Raw genomic sequence first — 6,000 nt, 5'->3', positions numbered from 1 at the left:
AAATAACGAAACGGCAACAGATAAGAAAGACACCCAAAGACTTAGAGAAACGTGAAGCACTTTTATTCGTCGAGAAGAAAAACTGCATCTCCACGAACTGAATTTAAAAAAAAAAATTTTATTTTCATCCAAAAAAACAGCTAAAACCTCAGAGAGAGAGAGAGAGAGAGAGAGAGACTGCTGCTTACCACCAGACGGTGTTTTCTCCTCCATGGGAGAGAAGAACTCGACAGTAGATCAAGTTCCTTTGAGTGAAACCTGAGGATATTCTAGCAGCGGCCAGAGAAGAAGAAGAAGAAGAAGAAGAAGAAGAAGGAGAAGAAGAAGAGGAGGAGGAGGAGGAAGGAGAAGACGTTTACATCTTCGAGTGTGTAATCGTACAAGGTTTTTCCGTCCTACGAGACTGACGTAACCTTGCATGCGTTTTAAGAGAGTTGTATTAATCATTTGATATCATACAAGTCGAGATTAGGAATGAGTGATATGAAGGGCAGATGTGGCGTTTCCGGCATGTCTACTTTAAAAGGACTACATACTTTAGCAGTGTAAGAGAGCAAGAGAGAGTTAGAGAGAGAGAGAGAGACAAAAATGGGCATTTTTAAAAGTATTGCGAAAACGTTCGCTCTTTATTTATATTCTTTCGCAAAAGACTTTCAATGCCCATCCTTGGGCAACTAATCCTTGATTAGCTGTTCCTATACAAAAACAATTTTCCTGCAATAAATCATAGAGAGAGAGAGAGAGAGAGAGAGAGAGAGAGAGAGAGAGAGAGAGAGAGAGAGAGAGAGAGAGAGAGAGAGAGAGAGAGACTAGATCTCCATTTCAGTACATAGTTTGACGAGCGTCGAGTCTCTTGGAATGTAATGGAGACCAGCAGTTCCAAAGATATATTTCATCTTAATCGTCCCGTCGACACTAATAGGGGGCCGTTTCAACGACAAATCCTACTACTACTACTATTACTATTGTTACTACTATTGTGAGAGATGTCGAGTGTACTGAGATCTCTTTCATTGTCCTCATCATTCTTCTACATTTCTAAAACAGCGTTGGCGTCTCTTGTCACGTAGGAATGTTCCCAATTTTTTTTTTTTATAAATTTAAAACTATATCTTCGGTGTACTCTGATGCATAAACTCATACTCGCATGTAACATTATATAATAATTGCTATGTGCATGAACATAGATCATATTTAGCTTAATTAAATCTATTCGGAAGGCTGGTTCCACCTGTCAATTTATTTCCTGACAAAAAAATCAGATACAGTGTCTGTGTCCTGAATAAAAAAATGAATAAAACTGCTCGCCCGCTCTCTCTCTCTCTCTCTCTCTCTCTCTCTCTCTCTCTCTCTCTCTCTCTCTCACACACACACACACACACACACACACACACACACACATCCACACAGAGTATGATTTATTGTAAGAAAATTGCTTTCGTATAGGAACAACTAATCAAGAATTCAGAGCAAATCGAAATGACTGCGTCACTTTGGTAAGACCAGGAAAACGAAATTTTAAAAATCAAGAAGAATAAGCAGAAAAGAGCAACAACAACAACAGCCTGGTATAAACCTCCAGTAAAAGAAGCCAGATCTCCTACTGAAATAAAGAAGAAGAAGAAGAAGAAGAAGAAGCAACCTGGTATAAACAAAAACGAAACGCCGAGCATTGCAGGCGACACGAAGCACAACAAAAGGCGGCCCCCCGTGGGGAACATAATTCAGCCCCTTTCACAAACCCTATCAACCCCGTCCTCCCCATAGCCGCATCTTGTAAACCCATCAACATCTCCCTGGCGCCACACGCCACGCACAGCAGAAGTAAAGCACACCAATGCAAATCAGCAGGAGACAGGAGGAGGTTGGTGGGAGGACTCCGTGAGGTTAGCCTATAGGGGTGGCAGGGTGCAGCAGTCTCGCATTCCGCTCCTAGGATCTCGTCAAACCTGACTATACAACAGAGCCGCTAAGTCTACTACTTCTTCTTCTTCTCTGCCCCAGGTCTCATTTGAATCTTTTATTGCTCTCATACTGGGTTATTGAGATGCTGATAAGTCTTTCTAAAGTGTCCGAGATGTCCCCCTCAGTGTCTGGAAGACTGCGGGGACGGGATTTATGGCCTGGGGTTCGCCATATCTCTTGAGTTGTTATTTTTTCGTGGATAAATGCAGGCAGGCGGTCGCTCGGCACAGACCTGTGCATTTTATCGTCGAAGATCTCTCTCTGTCTCTGTCTCTTCTTCTTCTTCTTCTTCTTCTTCTTCTTCTTCTTCTTCTTCTTCTTCTAATGCACCAGGCTCCAGTTGTAAAGAGCAACAGTGTGGAAGAGTTTAAAAGAAAGCTAGACAGAATCATTCGGACGCTGAAGAACAGTAAAAACCTGCTCCTTCAGATAAGTGAGCACACGATGTCTCCTCTCAGGATGGACTAACAATTCTTTGAGACATCCTGATCCTTGTAAACTCCAGAAATAGGAATCCAGATCAGGAATTGCCTTCTTGTCCAGATAGAAATCCAGATCAGGAATTGCCTTCTTGTCCAGATAGGAATCCAGATCAGGAACTGCCTTCTTGTCCAGATAGGAATCCAGATCAGGAATTGCCTTCTTGTCCAGATAGGAATCCAGATCAGGAACTGCCTTCTTGTCCAGATAGGAATCCAGATCAGGAATTGCCTTGCCAGATAATATCGGAATTGCCTTCTTGTCCAGATAGGAATCCAGATCAGGAATTGCCTTCTTGTCCAGATAGGAATCCAGATCAGGAATTGCCTTCTTGTCCAGATAGGAATCCAGATCAGGAATTGCCCTTCTTATAGTCCAGATAGGAAATCCATGATCAGGAATTGCCTCTTGTTCCAGCATAGGAATCCCCAGAATTTTCCCCAGGAATTGCCTTCCTTGTCCCAGAATAGGAATTCCAGATCAGGAATTGCCGTCTGTCCAGATAGGAATCCAGATCAGGAATTGCCCTTCTTGTCCAGATGAATCCAGGATGTTTGCCTTCTTGTCCAGATAGGAATCCCATGGCCCTTTTTTTTTTTTTTTTTTTCAGATGCCTCAGGTCCTTATAGGAATCCAGATCAGGAATTGCCTTCATGTCCAGATAGGAATCCAGATCAGGAATTGCCTTCTTGTCCAGATAGGAATCCAGATCAGGAATTGCCTTCTTGTCCAGATAGGAATCCAGATCAGGAATTGCCTTCTTGTCCAGATAGGAATCTAGATCAGGAATAGCCTTCTTGCCTTAAACAAACGACTATCCAGAGGTAACCCAGTTCTGATGCTACACACATCCCTCGTCAAGCTAGAAATGAGAACAGCAAAACGAAAGCCTTCATACAAAAAAAAACTAGTAAATATCCCACACGTCATAAAACTAACTTGTTAGCGTCCCAGAATACTTTCTGGGGCCTTGAGAAGTCCGACTCTGTAAGCTATGACTATGAAAATACAGAGGTCCAGAATGCGGAAGTCAGTCGAACACGGGACAGAAATTATATTGGGCATCCACACTACCGAGAAGAAGAAGAAGGCATTAGCAACGCTGACATGCTTACACCGTGGTAGCTGGCTCTGCCATCATCCGGATTCCTCTTCGTCAGCTTTTATTGTCCTTTCCTTTTCATTCGTGGCTAGACTAATGTGGGGATTAGAAGGTAGGTGAGTGTTCAGTGAAAGGAAGGATAATAGTAGATATAATGAATGCATTGATGTAATTTAAATATGTGTATTGTATTCATATCAGGCAACTTTGATTGTTATATCTTAAAAGAATTGACGATAGGTATAAATTCATTTGCTTAATAATAATAATAATAATAATAATAATAATAATAATAATAATAATAATAATAATAATAATAATGTTGAATAAATTGTTAGAATTCAGCGAATTAATCTAATATACCATCTTTTCTATTTTTAATAATAATAATAATGATAATAATAATCATGTTTGCATACATTCATAGGTATAATATAATATATATATATATATATATTATTATATATATAATATATATATATATATATATAATATATATCTTATATATTATATATATATAGAGATGAGAGAGTGATAGAGGAAGAGACGAGAGAGAGAGAGAGAGAGAGAGTTATACAATCCCATGATACTTAATTTAATCCAATGAGTCGTTTTTTTTATTAATCTCATTCGCAGAGAGACATATACGGCGCAATCGAGTTTTCTCTACCGCAGCCGCTACAGCGTATAATGAAGGCCACCGAAAATAGAGCTCTCTCTATGTGGTCTCTGTATCATGCTGTATGAGCCGCGGCCCATGAAATTTTAACCACGGCACGGTGGTGGCCTGTCCTACATCGTTGCATGATCATGGATAACTTTAACCTTGGGTAAAATAAAAAGTTACTGACGCTAGAGGGCTGCAAATTGGTATGTTTGATGATTGGAGGGTGCATGATCACCGTGCCTATTTGCAGCTCTCTAGCCTCAGTAGTTTCTAAGATCTGAGGGCGGAAAGACAAACTGCAGACGGACAAACATAGCCGGCACCATAAGTTTCTATTACGGAAGACTAAAAATGAATTAAACGTCAGGAAATTAGGTAAAGGTGGTAGAAGAAGTTACGTAACAGAGGAGACCTTAAATATATTATTCCCAGGCTGAGAGAGACAGACGCCCCCTCGTTCTCTGAGAGGAAGTTAAAACTTATTAACCACCTCATTTGCATACTGAGTCATTATCATTAGCTGCCTGATTCACAGCTCGAGGGGTGAGAGTTCAATGCTACGCTCGGAGTCTCCCAAGCAAGCAGAGAGTTTTCGGATCTTGCAGGAATTGATCGAGAAAATATTCCATTCAATAATGACTGGTCTTTCTTGAATTCATTTCAGCCGAATTATAATCATTACAATTTATTGAGAGATGAATTCGCCTGTGAGGAATATATTGCATTGCTCTCTGGAATATTCCTAATATTCCTATTTGAATTCAAATTGAATCTGGTTATAAATAGGTAGAAATGTTATTCACGAGAGTTTGCAAAAGGAAAAACAAGGAAATTAAACAGAAATTGTCTAATTCACCACCAGCGCATCTAATCAATGACGAGTCTTTAAACGATGTTTGTTTATCAGTTACTTAAGTCGAGTTTTCTTTTGATTTTAAGTAACATTCGCAAGACAGAAGCAAGTATAGAGATCAAGCATTTGCATGTACGTACTTACTTCGGAGCGCTAGGAAGAAATTGAAATTGATGAAATTGAAATATAACTCTGCGGGATTCACACTCCATTTTTCAAGTAAAACGAGCACATACATGAAAAGGAGAAACGTATTTGATTCCCTTATTTCCTGGAAAACTAAATCTCAATTTTATCCTTTTAAAACGAGGGTATAGAATTTATCTTACGTCAAAACTAGTTCCACTCTCATAAGAGAGAAATACGCCTTAAGAAATGTATGAAACATATTAACAGTCAGTTTCCCTCATAAGGTAATGCAGGGATCATGATTGGTTATGAATGCTTCAACAATTCAACAATCATGCATGAATTAACAGCTATCAACATTTAACTGCAGACAGCATGATAATCGTTACGTCCATGGTAAGCCTACATCCTCACAGAATAGGCCTACAAAAGAAGGCATCAACTTTTTTGCAATGTTTCCCTGGAACAGATGTCTAGGCTGATATGCGTCTCGCTTCGTAATTTCGTAGTTTAGTTGTTATTTTATATAATAATAATAATAATAAATATAATAATAATAATATAATAATAATAATAATAATAATAATAATAATAATAATAATATGAACAGAAGAAGGCATTAACTCTTGTAATGTTTCCCTGGAACAGATGTCTAGGCTGATATGCGTCTAGATTCGTAATTTCGTAGTGTAGTTGTTATTTCATTTTTAATAATAATAATAATAATAATAATAATAATAATAATAATAATATGAAATGAATAGCCAACCAGCTATTGTCCCAACTGACCTGCAAACCAAACTA

At 38.8% G+C, this 6,000-nt stretch overlaps 1 protein-coding gene across 4 annotated transcripts in view; it reads right to left on the bottom strand.

Moving 5' to 3' along the window:
• Positions 1 to 6,000, bottom strand: part of LOC135211865 (coagulation factor X-like) — a 41,690-nt gene that overhangs the window by 23,094 nt on the left and 12,596 nt on the right. The gene's annotated exons all lie outside the window — the stretch shown is intronic.

The sequence above is a fragment of the Macrobrachium nipponense genome, chromosome 40 (genome assembly GCF_015104395.2).
Source record: "Macrobrachium nipponense isolate FS-2020 chromosome 40, ASM1510439v2, whole genome shotgun sequence".
Taxonomy (NCBI): Eukaryota; Metazoa; Arthropoda; class Malacostraca; order Decapoda; family Palaemonidae; genus Macrobrachium; species Macrobrachium nipponense.
This window is presented reverse-complemented; position numbering and strand designations above follow the sequence as displayed.